This window comes from Chinchilla lanigera, unplaced genomic scaffold (assembly GCF_000276665.1).
Source record: "Chinchilla lanigera isolate Chin_1 unplaced genomic scaffold, ChiLan1.0 scaffold00071, whole genome shotgun sequence".
NCBI classification, from domain to species: Eukaryota; Metazoa; Chordata; class Mammalia; order Rodentia; family Chinchillidae; genus Chinchilla; species Chinchilla lanigera.
In genome coordinates this window covers 1,318,835-1,336,453 of record NW_004955472.1, presented here as the reverse complement: position 1 = coordinate 1,336,453, position 17,619 = coordinate 1,318,835, and the positions used below count along the sequence as shown (strand labels likewise).

General features: G+C 46.3%; 1 pseudogene; it reads left to right on the top strand.

Moving 5' to 3' along the window:
* The first annotated feature begins 473 nt into the window (after positions 1-473).
* LOC102012954 lies at positions 474-1,215 on the top strand (annotated as a pseudogene).
* The last annotated feature ends 16,404 nt before the right edge of the window (positions 1,216-17,619 follow it).

The window sequence follows — 17,619 nt, the reverse complement described above, 5'->3', positions numbered from 1 at the left end:
AAAAAAATCAGATTCCCCAAATTTAAAGGCCTAATCCAAAAAAGTGGGCATCTGAAATGAATAGACACTTCTCAAATGAAGAAGTAGAAACAGCTAACAAATGTATGAAAAAATGTTCAGTATCATTGGTCATTTGAGTGATGCAAATTAAAACAACCCACCCCAGAGATTCCACCCACTTCCCAATATGTAGGGTTATGGTGGGTGAGATTCCACCCACCGCAGAAAGAATGGCTATTACCAAGAAATCCACCAATAACAAACGCTGGTGGGGATGCGGGGAAAATGGACCCTTCTCCACTGTTGGTGGGAGTGTAAAGTGGTGCAACCACTGTGAAAAGCACTATGGAGATTCCTCAAGAAACTAAAACTAGAGGTTCCATTCAGCTCAGCCATTCCCTTCTTGGTATCTTCCTGAGAGAATTAAAAGCACTGGAAGTGGGCGAGGGCCGACGGAATGGTGGGATAACAAGATGGCGAAGGAGACAGTGGCGTTCTATAGACTGAAGGTTGCTGAACGAAAGCAAGAATGTCTTGCACAAGGTTTGGAGACCAAAGGAACAAGACAAGACCTCATCAGCGGGTTCAGGCATATCGTGAAGGGCATGCCGAAGAGGAGCAAATGAAGAAGATGCACTGGGAGATGAAACAGAGGAAGAACTAAAGCCCATAAAACTGCCTGTCAAACAGGAAGAACCAGGGGCTGGGGATTTAGCTCAGCGGCAAAAGCGCCTGCCTGGCAAGCAGAAGGTCGTGAGTTCGGTTCCCGGTACCGGAGAAAAACAAACAAACAAACAAACAAAAAAACAGGAAGAACCCCCTGAGAAACTTTGATGGGGCAGCAGAGAGGAAAGTAGTAAAAACTACATCCGAGTTGCACAGACTGAGAGAACAGGAGAGGGCGGGACGAGTCCATGTACCTGTGAGTTTGGAAAGCAGGAAAGCTGCTTGGGCAGCCGGGTCCGGGATTTCTTCAGTTCTAACACAAGGTCTGTCGCCTGACCCCAAACCTACGGTTAACCTGGATAAGCTAAAGCAGGTGCACAGAATTTGGTTGGAATGTCTCTCCAATGTCTAAAGGTCTGAAGATGATGAGAGTGGAAAGAGAAGAAGGAGCGATTTGGGATTGTCCCACGTTCGGCCGGAACCGGAACCTCGGAGGATACAGAGGCAAAGGAGAGGAAAAGAGCAGAGGGCTCTGGGACTGCGTGGTGAAAAGTTCTTGATGCCTTCTCCTCTCCGGTGGTTTGCACTTCCGATTCCCCTTGGTCACACGTATACCCACTCGCAGCCCCACGCCTGCGTCCTGCCTCGCAGAGAGGGAGCATGCCCGAGCCGCAGCAGCAGTCTGACCCACTGCTGCTCCAGCTTTAAGTTTGTTGTGGCTTTGTTTTTAATTATTTTGCTGGTTAATAAAAAAATAGAAAAGACAAAGAATTAAAAGCATCATCACACAGCAATATACGCACAGCCAAGTGTAAAGCAGCATAACACGTCATAGCTAAATCTTGGAAACAGCCCAAATGCCCATCAACAGATGAATGGGTAAGAAAGATGTGGGGGGTGTTATACAATGGAGTATTACTCAGCAATAAAGAAAGATAAACTTGAGACATTTCCAGGTGAGTGGCTATACCTTGAGACCATACTCTTAAGTGAAATAAGTCAGACACACATGTTTGCATATCACATTGTTTTTCTGGTGTGAGACACTGAAAGGGTAAATGCACCGCAAGTATATAATACATATTGGGGAGTGGGAAGGTAATGGTCAAATGGGGAGGGAAACAAGGGACGCGGGAGGGGGAAAGGAAGGAAAGGAAAAGGAAAACAAGAAGTTAAAAAAAGGAAACAATTTTGTAAATAAGGAGGGAAGGAAGGGTTGAAGGGAGGGGAGGGGATTGGGGAAAAAAGAAGAATCAAGACAGATTATGTGCGGGTACAAATTTCCTATGATGAATATGATCACTGTGCATATCTAAAATATACCAATAAAATCAATTTTAAAAATAGAAGAGAAATGTTGCACTTCTTTTGCACAATTTATTCCTTTTTTAAATTCTATTATAATGAAAGTTTTAAAAATTTATTTTTGGACTGTTCACTGCAAGTGCACAGAAATAAAATTTATTTTTGTATGTTGATTTTGTAATATGCAACCTTGCTGAAGTTTCATTCATTGCTCTAATTTTTTTTTGGCTTTCTCAGCATTTCACAAGATCCTATTATCTGCAGATAGACATGATTTTATTTTTTTCCTTTCCACAGCGCCAGTTATCAGGGACCCCTGCAGTGAGTCCCCAGTCCCCTGCCTGGAGTCATGGTGCATAGCGAGAAAAAAAAAGAACAAGAGACAAGAATGTGAAGGAAATAGGGCTTTGGGATGATCAGTGCTCTCTAGGAACAAAGACCAAGAACCTCCAGCTGGCCACGATTTTATTAGCCAGTGCAGGTGTGCTCTTCCTGGAACGCTAGTAGTGGTTGGATGGGCAAGTTCACACGTAAAGGAAACAGGTTAAGATTCGTCGCCACACCTGGGTGCTAGTCTCCCTGTCCTGTCCTCAGCAGACTTCATCCAGCTGTGTGGGCTTCGCAGCCTCACTGACCATCAAGATCCCAGGCATGACCCAGAAGCAGCGGGATTTCCGCATTCCAAAACCAGTCCGCAAGGCAAGGCAAGGCAAGGAGATGCTCAGACAGATACCACATCAGTTTATAATTCATGGTCCCCAACCCTCCCCCTCCTTTTGGAGACAGGGTCTTGCTTTGTAGTTCAGTCTGGGCTTCATTCAACTCACTATGTAGTCCAGACTGGCCTTGAACTCGCAGTGATCCTCCTGCCTCAGCGTCTGGAATGCTGGGACTACAGGCATGCACCACCACGCCCGGCCATGTAGATGTCCTTTTTCATCTTGAGGAAGTTCGCTTCTGCTCTGTCAGTTTTGTTACTCGCTGGTTGATCTAAAACCATACTGCAAGAGGGTTAGGTATCTGTGCTTCTGACACGGCTCTTGTCTCTCTGCCAACCGCCTTTACCTACTCTCCCTCCAGGTGGCAGCAACCTTTTGTGTTGGTTACTTTTCTCTCACGGGTGGGACAAAATACCTGACACCCAAAATTAAGGAAGGAAAGGTTTATTGGGTTCACAGTCTGTGGAGGTTTCAGTACATACTTGGCTGGCTCCAAGGCAGGGTGCCGTGGCTGAGGGGCAACAGACAGCAAAAGCAAGGCGGCAAAAGACAGCAAAAGCAACAAGACCAAAAGGGAAAAGCAAGCCTCTTTTTCTCCCTTGTATTGTAAGCAGGCTACCTGCCGCTGAGGGTGAGGGCGGGTGTAGCACCCACATGATCTCAGCACCCTCCCCCCAACCAGAGGAGGATGTTCACAAAGTGAGGACGCTGGCCCCTGCTGAGTCGCTGAGTTAAAACTTCTCAGGCTGACCCAGTGTATCAGCCATTACACCTGGACAGAGCTCCTAGGGACACAGTGATCACGGCCTAACAAATTTAAGCAAAAACATGGTTGAAGGGCATATTATGTTTCCATTATAAAATTCTGTAAATTTAACAATTCAGAATGCAAATGATCACTTACATTTGACTTACTCTGGCTAAGATCTGCATTTGTGGTCGTCATTAACGAAGTACAGTAATAACCCCTGAGCACCTCTAGAAGGTGGTATTCACAGCTGGCACGGTGGGCGACGCAGTACAGGAAGCAACGACGTCACTGACATTAAATTAAAGGTATCCTGACGAGGAACTTGAATTCACCTGGAAACCCTAGGAATATTTAAAATGCACATAAAATATAATTTAAATAGCAAAGCCCAAAGAAAAACGAAAAGCTCGCAGCACGTCACTTGTATTTCTTCACTCATGACCGTGTTAACTATCGGACCTCCTTCTTTGCCTCTAACGCTGGTACTGAGCTCCGGGAATCGCACGTGAGCAGGCATGCTGCCCCTGCGCACTGCCCCTGCTCGCTGCCCCTGCCCCTGCCCCTGCCCCTGCCCCTGCCCCTGCGCCGCACGCTCGCTTCTTTCTCGGAACTTCAGTGCAGACGAGTCTCGCGCAACTGCTCGGGCGGGTCTGGATGTGGCCCGACGTCAGCCTCCAGGCCCGAGCAGCCGGGGTTACTGGTGTGGTCGACGGCTGCCGGGGGTTTTCGGTTTTTCCTCCTGGTCGCCCTCCCTCTCTCCAAAGCTCTGTCTGGCGTAACGTACACCGGTCCTGGACAGGGCCGGCCTGGGGCGGGGTGTGCGTGGCGGTGCGCCCTGAGGGGACCTGCAACCCACGGGCCGCAGACGGTGCTGTAGAATCGCCCCAGGGAGCCACGCACTGAGGAGAGGATGTCCAGCCTGGAGGGCCTTCGGGTAGCGCTAAGGATGTTGGCCTTGACCTGCCGCGGGTCTCCTGTGCCCTCTGCCTGCCCGGGAAAACGCGGCGAGAGGGAGGACTGTGTAGTAGTGGTTGTCTGTCTCCCCATTAGAATTGTATCTGCTCGTGTGTCTCCGCGTTAGAACTGTAGCTGTCCAGTTGACTTGGAGCTGGACTTCACTGGGGGCAGCAACTGGGCGAAAGGGAGAGCAGTGCAGCTTCTTTCTCTCTGTCTCTTTCTCTCTCTTTTTTTTTTTTTTTTTGGTAGCAGGAATCGAACTCAGAACCTTGCGCTTGCCAAGCAGGCGTTTGTGCCGCTGGGCTGTATCCCTGGCCCAGTGCAGCTTCTAAAGAAGCAGCGGTGGGTAAGCTGGAAGTTGGGCCGTGGCTACAGCGAGGCAGCAGCAGGATAAGGTAGAACAACTGATTCTGGCCTGTGATAGAAGACAAAGTCTTTTACGGGAAGTAAATAGGCACATTTACGAATGTGGATATTGAGTACGAATGTGCTTGGCGTTATCCTATTAGATTTGTGTAGACATCTTATATAACTCTTAGGACAGCCTTGTAAAGTATTTCCTAAAATAAGACTCAGTGTAAGCAGTTTGACCAAGACTGCCAAGGCTGGAGTCATGAAATATGTTTTTCAGACTTTATTTGGGAAGAAACATCACGGAGAGACAGAAGCAAGAATATGCGTTCCAGAGCCAACCCTGTAAAATTCTGGAAGGAAACCGTAGGGGAAGACTTTATGGCCTCGAACTTGGCCATGGCTGCGTAAGTATGCAGTGAAACCACAGAAAATAAAAGAAAAACATACACTACACCTCAAAATTAAAAGAAAATTGTGCATCAAGAGAGTAAACAGACAACCCGCAGAATGGGAGAAAGTATTTGCAAATCATATTTTGATAAAGGATTACTATCTAGTATATGTAAAGAACTTCTACAACCCAGCAAGAATAAAACAGCCCAATTCAGAGATGGCCAAAGGACATGAATAGTCTTTCTTTAAAGAAGATACAGAAAGCATATGAAGACATCCTCAGCATCCTTAGGAAAATGCAAGTCAAAACTACAGTGACATACCATCTCATATTCACTATGGTGGCTATCCCCTCCCAAAATAATCATATGGAGAAATTGGAACCCTGCTGCACTGCTGGTGAAAATGTAAAATGGTACAACTGCTGTGGAAAACCTTTCATGATTCTTCAAAAAGTTAAAAAGAAGGTCGATGCATGCTTGTAATCCTAACACTTGGTAGGCTGAGGCAAGAGGATCATTGTGAATTTAAAGCCAGCCTGCGCTAAATAGTGAGATTCTGTCTCAAAAAAACCCAAAGAAAACAAAACAGAAAAATACACACACACACACACAAAAAAAAAAAAAAACCTAAAAAAAATACAACCTAATAAGTCTACAATTTTATATTTTTATATAGTTAGGTACACATCCAAAAGTGATATGTCTCAATTCCGAAACTTAGTAGTTTAGCTCTTCCTTATGGTCAGAAAAATAGTCCATTTCTGCTGTGTTGTTTAACTATCATCCCCGCTAAATTCAGTCAACCATTCAGGTGCCGTGTTTGAGGAAGCAGAGAAGACAGGATGAACTTGGGACTCCACAGTCCAGAAGTCAGTTGTAGAGATCTGGATTTGTCTTAGTCCCTCTGCCTCACTTTGGAAGGCTGCTGACACTCACCTCAAACCCTCTACTTCCAGCGGTCATCTTTGCAGCATTCATTCAGCAAAGATACACTGAACATTTGCTCTGTGTAAGACATCAGGACCCGTCCTGACCCTCAGCACAAAAAAACCTGAGACTTGCTCTATCTGTGATATCCCCTGATTTTAGTTGCTTCCCCTTTCAGAATTTTGTTTCGCTTTGTTACTGCCTACCCTCTCCCACCTTGCCAACCCTAACTCGTTTTTCAAAATCATTGTTAGTTCCATTTTGAACCTTGTATAAATTTCCACCACTGCCATATCAAGACACCAAGTGGGTCTAGCCCAGTGGGGGGATAAAGTCGGTCTCTCCCTGCTTCCTCTCCCTCCCTCCTCTCTGTCTTTCTCCCTGCCCCTCTCAGGATGGGCTGAGGGAAAGGAGTTCCATGGATGCCTTCTTCCATAGACACTATTTCCTCCATAGTTTGTGCTGTGAATAGACTCTCCCTTCCCTCTACTTCTGCTCATCAAGATGTTGTCTGGGCTGTGTTCTTCGCTGGAAGCTTCCTCAACTCAGAGCAGAGACTCCGGAGAGCGCACCAGAAGACAAGATTGTAGTAAGAGTGCCTGTCCTTCGCGTTTACCACACTCACATTGACTGGGGTCAGCTCAGAGGTTAACCCATATTCGAGAAGACGGGACTACACAAAGCACAAGCACCGGAAGGTAGGAGTCCTGTGGGTGAGGCTGTCCCACACACAGTACCAAAGGAGGACAGAGGTAACTACCCAGCCTCACTTCTCCCATCCCACTCAGCTAGATGGGCCATCCCGCTTTCCTGTCCCATTGTTATTTACACCCCTTGCCCGGGGTTTTCCCAGACGCTTCTCAGGCTACCACAAGTCCTCCGTTCTCAGCTCACATTTTCCCTGTGATAGCTTCTGCGTCTCTTTACTAACGACTCAAGAAGTCAAAGTTTAGAAAAAAGAAATCCCTGTCAGTTAAGTAATAAAACTGCTAAGCTTTATTTGTGGTGTCTCCTTGATTTTCTTTTTAAGCCAGCCTCTCTCCTAGACCTTCTGTCATGGAGAGTCAGCCGTTTCTTCCTTCTCACTGGTCATTTGTTTTTTACCTGTCAAAAGTTGCTGTTGGGAGAGACAACCTCCTGCGGGCCCTCAGAGGCCCTCTGGCCCCTCCTGACTTGTCTTACTGGGTGGGCAGAAAATTCAAGGCCTTGACTTCTAACCGGAGCACTTCTCAGGGGTATATTTGCAAGAGGAGCCTTGAGGGCTAAGGTAAGGCTACTGTGAGAGCAGACTGCTGAGGCGCAGCGTTCCTCCCCCGCGGGCAGCCCGCTCCGTGTGCAGTGTCTCCCGTGGGCCCCGCGCTGCCCCTGTGGCACTTGGAAGACCCGAGGGAACGGATGTAAAACCCCACGCTGAAGCTTTTGCTGTGGCTGTGTGGTGAGTAATAGAGTAATGAAATCCGTTAGCTTTGACTTGGGAGTCTCGTGTCTTCCGCCAGAATTCATGAAACAGTGACAGGGCAGCTTGTTCACCTTGCAAATAAAACATCAGACTGCACAGTTTTTGACAGTCACGACCACTTGTTTTCCCTGATGCTAAAGCTGCTTCTGTTAATTTCTCACACACCTCCGGTGCATATCTTGTGCAGTGCAGCGATGTCTTTCTTAATCGAAGTGTCTTTTGTAATACAAGTTTCAGTGTGCGTCTCAATTAGGCATTAAGGGCTTTAGCTTACCTGGCTGCACCTCACACTTTCCTCTCAGAATTATCGCTTTGTCAACTTTAAAGTGACTCGGTCTGTTAGGGTTCCTCAGAGCTGCTGGACCAAAAGGATATGTAAACACAGATACAGGAGAGGGGACTTACCGGGATAGGCTCGGAGGACTGTGGAGGCTGAGCAGTCCCACAGCAGGCCGCCCGAAACGTGAAGAGGCCAATCGCCCGGCTTGGTCCAAGTCTGAGGCTTTAAGGCGAGGGAAGCTCATGGTGTGATTCAGTGTGAAGCCAAAGGCCTGAGCCCAGAGAGCCGCTGCTGTGAGTCCTGGAGTCCAGAGGCTGGGGAGCCTGTAATTCCGGTGTCCAAGGTCAGGAGAGGAAGACTGCATCCCAGCTCCTGGTAATAAATAGACGTACAGATACTCCTCATTAATGACAGGTTTAATAACTGTTCAGACTTAGGACCTGCTGCTTAGACTTAGGACCCATCTTTTTTTTCTGTACAGTTCTGTACATCTTGTTCATAGAGCCTCTGTCATTTTTGGTACAGTATATGCCTTGTTTATACAGTACTGTAATTTTTGCTGGTTGTACTGGACAGTGTTCTGGTTTTATGTTTTATGTTACAGTACTGCGTGTAAGAGTTATGCAAATAAAAGCAAAGTCATCAAGCTGGAGTGTCCTTTAACCGTTTATTCTGAATATTGGAATGTACATACTATATATAATTCCTCATTTGGTGACTAATTCATTTAATAACCTAGCCATAACTCAGTTGTTAAATGAGAAGTGTCTGTATTTACCTTTCTTTTTTTTTTTTTTTTTTTTAAGTCTTTGGACTTTGTCTGATTAGATGGTATCTCCCCACACGGGGGGCAGATCTTCCCTCTGTGTTCCACTGAAACTTATGCTAATCTTGGGAAACACTCTTATAGAAGGTAACGCAAAGTAATACTTTACCTGGCTTCTAGGTATACCTTAATGCTGACACCTAAAATTAGCCAACACACTTGGTCTGTGTTGTTCCTGGTTAGATTTGGGTTTTGCTTTACTTTAATGATTCTGCTCTAAGGATTTCTCCCCTTATAGATGCTGCAGCTAGGCTTGAAAAAGCATGTCTGTGTTTTGAGTGTGTATAACCTTGCTATGCCTCCAGTGAATCGGTCCTGAAAAATGAATTTAATATGTTGCTTTCATGTCTCCAAATTAATATTTCTCATCTTTTTAACTCATGCCTCTTTCTGATGGATGTAAAAGTCTTATGGCTGCTGCTGCTTCCAAATTCTGCTACTGCTTTGGGCCAGGTTTGCCCTACTATTTAGACGGCTAAACCTTCTGCATATTCCTGCCAGCGAGGTAGCCAACATAACGGTGAGCTGTGCTTTTCATAGTTTGCATTATGGAAAAAAATGAGAGTTCAGAAGGATTTTCCAAATATATAATTGACAAACTTTTTCAATCCACTGATTTCTGTAACCTCCTGTTAAGAGTTCTTGAATGCACACTCCCACACTGCTAAGCTAATGTGATTCTCAGGCAGAACCACTGACTGATCCCTGTGTTCTTATTGAATTAAAGCATTTTTTCTTTTTCACATATCACAATTTATTAAGCAGTTCTTTCTTAGGTTGTTTCTTCCTGTTTATCACCATAAGCAATGCTGAGATATATATATAGTGCTGCAATGTATACATATATTCCTACAGGACAGTGACTTGGTCTGTTCAAGCTAGAATAATAAAATACCCTGAAATGACTAGGTTATGAATGACATAAATTTATTCCTCACAGTGCTAGAGGCTGGGAGGTCCAAGATCAAGGCGTGCTTTCCCCGACGTGCTTTCCGCGGTACCTGTAAAGCACTGATTTGGTGCCTGATGAGGTCCTGGCTTTTTGGTTTACAGATGGCAGTTCCTTGCTCTATCCTCACATCATGAAAGGGTCCGCAGCCTCTTGTGAGAGCACTAATCCCGTTTCTGAGGGCAGAGCCTCTGAAAGCCCCATTCCTAACACTGTCACGTTGGAAGTTTCAGTGTGTGAACGTTGTGGAGGTGCACGCAGGCCACGGCAGATTCTTGAGTAGAGTTTCCTGAAAGGCATCGTAGTAGCTGTCCACCTCTGCTAGAGCCTTCCGACCACAAAGACTTTCCGATTGGGCCTGATTAATCTGTTCCTGCACCGCTCGAAGGCCTAGCTTTCTTTATGCCTCCTGCGTCACCACTGTCTCTTAGAGGTGGCTATCTTTAAATCAAAAGATATGCTATAGTTCTTTATCAAAGCTTTAAAATGATCCTAAATCACTTTAGGGTCACCATTAGGATTGATTTAATGAGATAAAGTAGTATTTTAAAACATCAGGGATTGTTTGAACACATTTTGAGTTTAGTTATAAATCCATGGATGCACAGGCTCACATTATAAACTATATTTCTTACTATGGATCGCAGTGAAAAAATTTGAAAAAGACACCATGAAAGGTGTTACGGTGTAGAAGTAGAATGTCCCCTGAAGTTCCCGGGCGGAGCCGGTCAGAGGAGTGGATTGCTGGCCAGGACTCGGAAGGGTGTGTTCTCCCAGCCCCTGTCTTCTGTCCCTGCCTCTTCGCCTCCTCCGAGAAGCGCTTCTGCCTTGCGTGTCTGCCTTGGAGCCAGCTGACAGACTGACATTGTGAGCCGAAGTACACCTCTCCTCTCCAGGTCGTGAGTGTTGGGTGTTTTTGACTAAGACAAAATTCCTGAGGAAAACACTGTGGCCTTGGAATAGTAGTTGGTCATGAGCAAGATATGTAGGGAGGGGCCGTGCTCAGCTCTGCATTTTTCCGCTCGGGTTTTCTGTTCTCTCCGTTGGGGGACATGCTTTTCCCTGTACGTGTAAAGCACAGCTGGTGCTCCTGAATCACGGGGGCTCCTCTGGGGGCTATGGACCCAGCTTCTCACAACAGGAGTCCCTTGCACTGACAGCCTCGGCAAAGCTTCCGCACGCACACTCGCGCGCGCACACACACACACACACACACACACACACACACACTTCTTCCATTTCCCCAGTCCGGGTGTCTCGTCGTGTCCGTGAACTCTTAAAAGACTTTGACAGAAGCCTGAGCATTCCCCGTGCTTATGCCGGCTCAGGAACTCTCAGCCTCCGCTTCAGCGCCGTTGGGCCAGAGCAATGAAGCTACGTGTTCTGCGTCACATCCTAGCAGGTAGAGAACTAACAGTTTCTAGGTTGACTACCTGGTTTTTTTCTTGTTCCTCTAGATCTATTTTTTTTTCTTCTCTAGGTTGTTTCATTTAGTTTTTCTGAAATTATATTCTTTATTATTGTGTCAGTTTATCAATTCACAAGGATATTTGAGTAGTTTCAGTTTTGGGTTTTTACAGATAATACTGTTGTGAAAGTCACATACAAGTGTTTACCTGGACATACGCTTTTATTTCTCTGGAGTAAATTTGGATTGATAAATAGTGTAATAACTTCATTGTGAGCTTTATCAGAAACTGCTCAACTTTTCCAGTGTGATTGTACTATCTTTTATCCCCAGTAGAAATTCTCACAAGAATTTTTTTGTTCTGTGTTTTATCGAGCATTTGGCGTGGTCACTTTTTTCAGTAATAGCTGTTCAAATAGTTGTGAAGTGGTATTATGATTTGAACTGAATTTCCTCAGTGATAAGTAATGTTGAGGCTTTAACGTTTTTACTTTGTTTTGTTTTGGTTTTGGTACTGGGGATGGCACCCGGGGCCTTTGCACTGAGCTGCATCCCTGGAAATTTTAAAGGAGATTAATTTTTCTTTTTTAAAAGTATTATTAATGTATTTTACTTATACAGGTTAATGGGGTTCATTGTGGCGTTCCCATCCCTACATATCTTGTGTTTTGATCTTGTCTATCTTCCTTTTAACCCCTTCTTCTTCTTGTTCTTCTTCCCTTTTCTCCCCCCTCCCCCGATCTTTCTTGATTTCTGGAGCTTTTCTTAGTTGTTTTGTACGGTGTCTTAATTCTAAGTCCTAGATCTACTGCCAGCTTCTATTCCACCATTTTGATTCTCAAAATTAATCTTTTTGTTTGTTTGTTTTTCCGGTACTGGGAATCAAACTCACAACCTTGCGCTTGCCAGGCAGGCGCTGTGCCGCTGAGCTAAATTCCCAGCCCCCAAAATTAATCTTTTAAGGTGTACAGTTCAATGGGTTTTAAAAATTAAGCAACTTATTGTTTCCCTAGTGTAAGAAACTGAAAGAGTAACTAAAACTGAAAGGTACAGTAGATATTGTGAAAGGGAAAGAAACTGCTCAATAGGAAAGAACAACTGGGATGAGGGAAAAGAAAAAGAAGGAAGGGATATAATATCAACACATACAAGATAGCTAAGATAATTGTACTACTAATTTCTATTGGTTTATTGAAAGGAACAGTTAATGTTTAATTGTTTGATCAACCTTGCATGCCTATATCTGGTAATCTGAGCCACTGCTTTGAAGATAACAATAAATAATATAACAGTCATTGTAGATTTCCTAGCATCTTGTTTTGAAATCCTGTATCATTTTTTATAGCTTTGGTCTTGTATTGTTTTTGTTTTTGTTGTTTTGCTTTTGTTCTTTTCTCTTTGAAATAAAAAAAAATTAAGCAACTGCCACCACTAATTCCAGAACATCCCTATACCCTCAAAATGGACCCAGAAGCCCGGGAGTGATGGTGCACACCTGTAATCCCAGCACTTGGGAGGCTGAGGCAGCAGGATTGTTGCAAGTTTGAGACCAGCCTGGGCTACAAAGTGACCTCAAGGCTAGCCTAAACTGCATAGCGAGACACTGTCTCAAAAAGACATAAATAAATAAATAAAATAAAATGGACCCAGAACCCAGTAACACCTGTGTCAGTCAGCTTTCCTTTACAATCACAAAAATACCTGGAAGAATCAATTTAAGAAAGAAAGGTTTATTCTTGCTCATAGTTTCAGAGGTTCCAGCATGTATACCACTGTCTTGGTTACTTTTCTCTCATTGCTGAGACAAAATACCCAAGGCCCAAAATTAAGGAAGGAAAGGTTTATTTAGCTCACAGTTTGTGGAGGTTTCAGTCCATACTCGGCTGGCTCCAAGGCAGGGTGGCACATGGCAGAGGGCAACCGTTCATGGTGGTGGAAGACAGCAAAAGCAGCAAGGGCTAAAAGGGGCGATGAACAAGCCTCTTTTCCTGCCTCGCATTGTCAGTTGGCCACCCCCACCAAGGGGCGTGTAGCACTCACATCATATCCAGCGCCCTACTCCTGCACAGGCTCAGGATGATACAAAGTAAGGACCCTGCCCTGTCGCTTAGTTACCCTTGTAAAGGTCTCACACTGACACAATGAACAACATCCCAGAGTGGAATGGGTGTGTCCTTGTCACCCCCGGATGTAGAACTGCTGAGTCACTTAGCCAGGCCTCTAGACTCCTCAAGTTGACACCATGTATCAACTGTAATAGCCACCCAATGCAAAATGAATTGGTTCATGTCTACAACAATGCTAAAACATCCACGCTATATTCCAGCATTGCTGAAAAGTCCAAGTGCAAATTCTCTTGAGAGTCAAGGAAAAGTCAGCTGTGACCTCCTGTAAAAATCAAAAAACAAGCTACATATTTCCAAGATACAGTGACACGGGCTAAACATTCCTATTCAAAAAGGGTGTTGAAAGTGGGCATTAATCTTGACCACAGCTGTGCTTCTCCAGCCCTCCAGGGAGTAGGAGGTGTGTTCATTCAAAGTTTTTGGAAGGGGCACTGAAAATGAACTGTGACAATAGAGAACGGGGAGAAACTGCTGCCCTCAACCTCACACCAACACGCTCCTCCAGTCACTACCTCAGCCTCCCGGTCCTTCAAGATGGCATCCTGTCGGGCAAGGCCATTTCTTCCTGAGCGTAAAGAAGAAAATAAACCCTTTAATAGGCAAAAACAAACAAACAAACAAAAGTGGAACAGGAAAATAGCACGGAGGGAGCCAGTGGAAGCCAGATGGAAACCTAGGAGGACAAACATCAAACCTTAGTGCTCATGTTGGCATCTGGGATACCCTGGAAGAGCTGAGCTCCAAAGGCTTAGGCAGCCCCGCCCTCGTGGCCCGGCTGATCGTGGGCCCCACGGCCACTCACTGGGCTGGCTCTTCACACTTCCTGCTGCTCTCTTGGCGGGTGTTTCATAATCATGGCCTCTCATCCGTGGTCTCCATTGGCCCTTTGACATCACTCACAGTTCAACACATGCTCCGTTATTCAACCCTGCACACACTGGCCTCCCAGGCTTTCATCTGAAATCTCAGCTGCTCACTTCAGGGCATCTGGGAGAGGAAGGGATGGGGAGGGAGGGAGGGTGGCATCTCACGGTCCTCCTCAAGGCCACACCCTCAGTGACCTGCGTCCATCGAGGCACTGCCTTTTAAGGTTTCCTGCACCTCTTAATAGTGCCATGGGCTGGGGAATAATTCTTCACCATGTGAGTCTTTGGGAGCTACTCCAGATCCAAGCTGTAAAGGCAGTCAACCCTTACACCCTGTGTGCAGGAAACACAGGAAGGCATGTGCTTAAGGTGTGTGCATGGATTATTTAGCTTTCCTGTTCTGGGATGAACTAGCCAACATCCACAACCTAAAGGAGGTGGAGTTTAATTTGGCTCATGGTGTGGGAATTCTGTCTGTGGTGAGCTGGCTCCAAGCCAGAGGCAGCACGGAGAAGAACATGGTGGAGGAAATCTGCTCAACCCATGGCATCTGGGAAGTAGAGAGTAGGAGCAAAGCCAGAGACAAGAGTCCTGCCTTCCAGGTCACAGTTCCCGAACCCACCTCTGAACGCGAGGCTTGTGGGGAACATCTGAGGTCTAACCCAGAGCAGTGCATTACTGCAGAAGAAAGTTGCAGTGGGTCACAGTTTCTCATCAGCTGCTTGCCAGAATCCCTTATTGAGCTTGCTAAAAGAAAATGAATTAGAGGTACTATTTTGGTCCCAAAATAGAGTATTTCCAGAGCAGGGCCAAAGAATCCTTATTTTTATCAGAGTGTCCGTGATTCTGACGTGGAAATATCCCAGCATTTGGAGAGGGACAGCTGGGAGAGCAACATGGATCCGTGCTGCTCCCCGCTCTGAAGATCAGATGGACACGGAGCCAGCGGCAGAGGAGAGGGTTGGTCTGAAGAAGCTGGAGCAGTTCCCACAAGTACAAGAGACGTTTCAGCTTGGCACAGCCTGTAGGAAAAGCTAGGGAGGGATGTAGCAAGGCAGAGGAGAGAGATACGCTGCTCCCGCTCCTAAAAAATCCCAGGCTTGGTCTCTCATCTATGAAATCTCGCTGGTCTCCTGTACTTACTAATGCTGCTTTGGGGGAAGCACTTTGTTTTTGTCAGTTGTCCATGGCCTCGTGCCCCATCCTTGCCATCTTTGCTAGATTGAGGAAGATTTCTTACCTTCCACCCAAAGCCCCTAAACTTGCAGATAACCCAGCCCCCCCCACCACTGGCCTCAGAGCTTTCGTTTGAAATCTCAGTTGCTCGTTTCATGGCATGAACTTGAGCCCGCAGAGGTACAGCAGCTCGGAGAGGTGTTCCATCCTGGAGATACCGGGGCCTCCTACTTGCTTAAGGACTGGAACCTAAATTAGATTTAGCTAGAGGAAGAAGGGAAATAGTAGGGGCTAGTCTGGAGAGCAGAGAATGGGAAGTCCCTGCCGTTCCCCGTTGTCTGTGAATGTATCTGGAGGTGAGAGAGAGAGAGGGAGGCAGGGAGGGAGGGAGGGAGAGAGGCGCTGAGGCAGCCTGGAGGGAACGAGCCCCAGTAGAGATCACAGTGCCCAGCAAAGAGGCTGAGATAATGAGAAGAGTTGTGATCCTCCTCTGAGACCGCAAGGCTACAGTGCCTGTCGTTCTGCCCTGAGATGCTACCCTGGCCTCATCCCACCTTACAGTCCTGCTTGAATAAATCCGGGTGTGGGAGTCTCAAGCTTGCAACTCAGATCCTAGTCATCTTTTGCTATTCAAGTCAGGCTGAGTGTAGACATTGGAAAAGGGACCCAAACACTTGATAATTGCACATCTGAGATGTAGGCATTCACCTGAGTTCATCTTTAAAGATTTTGACTTAGTGAGCTTTGAGGTTACTGTTAACCTTTGGGGAGGCCAAGGTACAGAGGGGTGCTGCATTGATAGCTGGGAGTGAAGGGTGGGGGAAGTACATGTGGCTGATATCAGCTCTGTCCAGTGATGGGTGCAGAGCCGGAGATTATCGTGGACTGATCAAGCCTGCAACCTCCCAAACAAGTGGACGGCAAAGGCTTTAATAAAAGAGACAGGTGGTGTGATCTTAGGGCTCCAGGAGGCTCAAAATCCTCTAACAGAATTCCAGATTCTCTGGGGGCTGAGACAAAGAGATGGGCAGTGGACTCACAGTAAGTGGACCTCTTCTTTGGGTCCACAAAGAGGTGGGCAGTGGACTCATAGTAAGTGGACCTCTTCTTTGGGTCCACCCATAGAAGTGGACCCACTTCTTTGGGTGGCCCGTATTTATTTAGCTTTCAAACAAAGGAGGGGGATACTGAGAAAAGCGTGGGAACCTGAGCAGGACCTTGGGAGTCAGTTCAGCTATTTTCCCAAGTAGTAAGTTATGTCAGTCAGGAGAACTACCTTATCTCTAGGTTGACATTTATCGTAGGAGTGTGGAGACTACAGCTGCAGTCTCCTTTTAGTTAATTAAGGCTGGAGCCGGACATCCTCAGCTGTGGCCTTTGAGGTGTCACGGCCTCACAGGCCACTATAGGCCTCTTCCAAGACCAGTGACTCATAGAGGTTCACTTACTATGGGTTCCCTTACTATGAGTCCACTGCCCATCTCCAGACAAGGGGCCTACGCCTTGGACAGACTCACAAGTAAACATGGGAAGACAATTGGTTAATTTTGAATCCACCTCAGAGCCACTTTGTAGTGGTCTCCATCAAGAGATAAAAAAACAGTGTTTACTGACATCTCCCTTAGCCCCAGTATTGGCATGAATGCCAGTACCTGGGCCAGCTCTGGGGCAGACATCCCAGAGTGGGTATTGCAAGTGTCTGAAAATCCTCACATTGGAAATGGCCACATTTCCTTCACCTCCAGGCCTGTCTACTCCTGCCTATTGGAGGGCTCCAGGGCAGCAGATGCTCCCAGCCTGACAGCCAAGATCTGGGAGAGGTATGCCAGGAGTTTCAGCTAAGGGGCTGTGCTAGTCCTGGAACAGGATTTGTGGTGGGCCAGAACCCATGGGGCTGTATAGCTAACAAAGATCCAAAGACCACAGTGCTAGGCTCTTGTTCCTAGCAGAGCTCTCAGCCTTCCAGGAATACAATGCTCTGTGGAATGGACTGTGTTTCTCCTAAAAGAGCCACTGAGTCCATGAAGGTACAAGTGACACAACCCCTCACATGTGTGTGAGGCTCACATTCTCATTATGAAGGCTTGTATTATCTAAGGGCTGGGGTTAGAGTTTCGCTTTCCCTTAGAACACTGTGGTTATCACAGTTACAGATCCGAGGTGGAAAGTGGTAAGTACCCTAGGGCGGGTGCAGCACTCACACCACCAATCCCAGAACTAGACAACGAACCAATCACAAACTCTAGATTCAGTCACCTCCAAAAAGCCCACCCGCATGACTACATGAGGCTCTGGGGACCATCCAGACACAAACCGTAACATGGGCCTTCCACGCTTCAGGAATATGAGTGTCCCCACAGTTATCCAACTGAGCAGAGAAGTTCCCAGTTCCTGAGGAGTAGGAACAGAAGAGTTTTCTACATAAAGTGAATTGGCCTCTTACACATATGTAGTC